Source organism: Gavialis gangeticus, unplaced genomic scaffold (assembly GCF_001723915.1).
Source record: "Gavialis gangeticus isolate Ggan-Ray unplaced genomic scaffold, GavGan_comp1, whole genome shotgun sequence".
Classification (NCBI taxonomy): Eukaryota; Metazoa; Chordata; order Crocodylia; family Gavialidae; genus Gavialis; species Gavialis gangeticus.
This window is the reverse complement of record NW_017729025.1, coordinates 34,113,721-34,117,342: the sequence shown is the minus strand read 5'-3', so window position 1 is coordinate 34,117,342 and position 3,622 is coordinate 34,113,721. Positions and strand designations below refer to the sequence as shown.

The 3,622-nt window shown below is 39.8% G+C and overlaps 1 long non-coding RNA gene across 1 annotated transcript in view; it reads left to right on the top strand.

Moving 5' to 3' along the window:
- The first annotated feature begins 271 nt into the window (after nucleotides 1–271).
- LOC109298481 overlaps nucleotides 272–3,622 on the top strand; it is a 74,947-nt gene continuing 71,596 nt past the window's right edge. The window contains exon 1 of the long non-coding RNA XR_002097621.1: nucleotides 272–427. This is a non-coding gene — a long non-coding RNA (uncharacterized LOC109298481). The remainder of the gene's footprint in view (nucleotides 428–3,622) is intronic.

Sequence of the window (3,622 nt, the reverse complement as noted above, 5' to 3'; positions counted from 1 at the left end):
TCTTTAAAATCTTTAACCCAATTTGTAAGGACTTAATGGTATAATTCACTTTACACATGACTTGCCACATACCACCGGGTTAGGAATTAGTAATTATAACAGCTGATAATATTTCACCGTCTACAGAGGCCTAGACTAGCAATAGACTTTCTGGAATCAGTTCAACTCACCGCTGTCTTAAAGAGGAGATATAACTCCTTAACTGTCCTGGTGTAACCAGCCACTGCACTCCTCCTTCCTCCCAGTGTATCACCCTATTTCCTACTGAGGTGACTGTGTCTTTGAGCACTTGTCTATGTTGTGTTAGATATAAACTAGATGGGTGGCAAGAGCCACTCAGTCTAGGGTTCCCAGCAGAGAACTGAAGGAGATGGTTTGCCACACTTCCAGTGTTCTTGGCAGGAAGTGGCATTGCAGGAAAACTGAAGTGAGTGAAATCCTTTACACTGGGGAATGTGCTCAGCTTATAGGCACTGAAGCTCTATAAAGCATTCTCGAGGGAATATAAAGGGGGCTGCTAACTGCTGGACAAAGTCATTAAAATTTTTCAAGAATACTGTGCTAAGAATGGCACGTTTCCTTTTCAAGAAACCAGCTGCCAGGTGAGTCCACTGATCATTACGTTACAGACCTTGTTAACAAGGTTAGGGGGTGTGAATTTAAACAGTTACAGATGGACTAATTAGAATGGTATAACTGAAAAGCAGGTCTAAGCAAGGTTATTGCAAGAAATGGATATGATCTGGCAGAGCACTGAATTGAAAAAAGAAACTCCTATAGATTTAAGGGATCCTACTTAAGAGCATTGCAACACACTCAATACCATTTTAACAGGATCACTGGTTGATAGGCTGGTAGGTAAAAAGCATAACAACTTAACTCCCAACTTTTAACATGTTTTGGAGGTGAAGCAGTTAGAGGATAACTGCAAGAAAAATATTATGACAAGAATACAGCAGAGCCATTAAAAACCCCTCAAAACTTTAAAAATCCAACTTTTTCAAAAACCCTTTTTACAAAATTTCAAATCACATTTTCTCCTTCCTTTATAAATAAGTCCTAGGCAAGAATACAAGGGTCAGCCCAATTGAAGGAGACAACGTTACATTAAAAAAATTACTGATAACTTGTTAAGACATCATCTGTACTGACTGTCCATCATAACTATGCCTAAGGGTCAGCCTTACAGGAGAATCCAAAAACATCCAGACAAAACCAAGAGGGACATTGAGTCTCCGTTTCTTGAGGATAGCTGTCATGCTGCTGACCATACCCAAACACAGATAGAACTAGCTTATGCCCACCCCGGATATTAATAATGCAAAACAACAGCAGTGGCCTTTACAAGTGCCAAACAGCAGATCCACCTCCATCTATCCAAACAGGTGTCTGCAGAAAGAACTGTTTTGAAAACAAAGTGCTTGTAGAAGCAGGAATCCTTGAAGTCCACAGGTGACAGGCACTGACAGATCTCCATCCTAGAGTTTTCTGTATTTTGTTTATTAGTTTGTAGTTGCTGTTTTGAATTGCACTAGGTTTTCCTTGCATCTGATTTTCAGGAAATGAGAAGATGTTACAGTATCAGGGAAGACAATGATTACTGATTTTTGCTATGTCAGGGATATCATCTTTTGTAACCCTAACCTGTGCCATGTGACCAAGGCCAAGAAAAGAACATCTACTTACCAACCTTTCTGTACATCACTTTCTTGATAAAAGAAGAATCTTGTTTACCTGGTTTTAAATTATTGTTTGTTAGAATGTTTACCAATAACTGACAGCCAGCCTTGATTTGGGGGGCTTTTACAATATCCTAGCATACAAAACAAGGCAGATGGATTGAATCCTTAATTTTCTTGCACGCTTAAACAGAAATTCTCTAATCTCTTTCTATACTTATTATAAAGGGTACTTTTCTGCCCAATTAAAAACAATCTTGGATGTGTATCATATGTCAGCAATGTGGGGTTTTGTATTTAGTGTAATTCTCTCTGACGCACACGTCCAGTCCCTGGAAGGCCCCTGTTTTGTCACCTTTCACAGATTTGTCTCCTAGGTACCCTCAGAGTTTACTGCAGCTGACATTGCTTCCTGTGGACTTTCTCCTATGTGCTTTCTTTATGTACCTGCAGGAGTTGATCACTTTGCAGTCATTATTCTTTTCCTATTTTCCCATGTGCTTTTACGGCAACTTGTGCTGAATTTCTAGACTAGCCTATGTATCTGGGCCTTCTTTGTGCTGTGTTAGATGTTTTGTTTTTCTTACTCTTTCCCCAATGGTGGTTACTTTATTGCATCTCAGCCTGTGTCTCCAAGTTTTATGCTTTGGGACTCTTGTTTCGTTTTCTCATGGAGCAGTTCTTTTCCCTTACCATTTCCCTGATGCCTTGTATTGCATTTTTATTACAGCAGAGGCTATGTCTACAGGTCCTTCAGGCTATTTGTTCTGAGACTTTTATTGGATTCTCAATAAATATGTTTGCCATTGGGGGTCCTTAGCCGGTTTCCTTACCTATTTTATTGAAGCTGTGCTTCCAGACGTGATGTTAAGCAGCTATTTCAATAGCAATCTGGTTTCTCTTCTGAGCTCTCACACAGTTCCTTACATGTTTGAGTTGGCTGAGCTACATCTCCTGGCTTTTTTGATCTTTCCCTCACATTCAGGTCCTTTGTTGGCTGTGGAGGTCGTCTAGGTGCTTTTCCGCAGTCATTTCCATTTTGCAATAAACTTTTGTGTCAGCTGGCAGGTGGAATGGAAACTGTTCAGGTCCCTTCGGCAAACGCAGAGAAGTTCTAGATGGTGGGTAAGCAAGGAGAAGCAGATAATGTGCGCGAGGAAACATACATCTTTGATAAGTAGGTCATGTTACTTCATGTCCCACAGAGGGTGCAAGGAGGAAAGGAGGGAGGCAGATTTTATGCCTGACAGGCTGACAGATTTAATGTCCTGTGGAGGATCCTACACTGAGACATGCCAGAGTAGGCTAATATTCATGATATTCTCAGTGGAAGCATACAGTATTCACAGAAATTAAAGATGGGCCTGAGCCACAAGGTCTGAACCAAATCAGAAGTTCAACAGAGTTTGGGGACATGTAGTTGTGGGTTTTGGTTTGTTCCCATCTCTAGCAGAAATAAAATATAAAACTAAAGGTTGGCTAGCAAATGTGCTAATCTGGCCAGATGGCTTTTTGTCTTCAGCTTGATAAACAGTAACCAAGCAGAAAAGTAACCAGATACTCTTCCTGTCTAATGATGAGACAATAATCCTGCATTGGTAGTATCTGTCCACTAGTATCAATCAATCAATCAATCCATCCATCCATTGGTGGTATCAATCCAGGCTCTACTGGATAGGGATTCACTACATTAAAAAAATTCACTTGTACAATTAGCACTAATTGGCACCCTGTTATTACCTTCAGCAGAGAGGCCAAATACTGAATAACAATGACAACTGAACTCAGCTCTAGGAGTTATCTCCTAATTTTTATTTTAATATCAATTTTTATTTTTCATTTATAACCTTCTGTGTGGTGGTAACATGTTAGTAGCTTTGTAACTCACAACTATTAATGAATTCATCTTACCAACATTCTTATGGAGTGCACAAATCTTAATA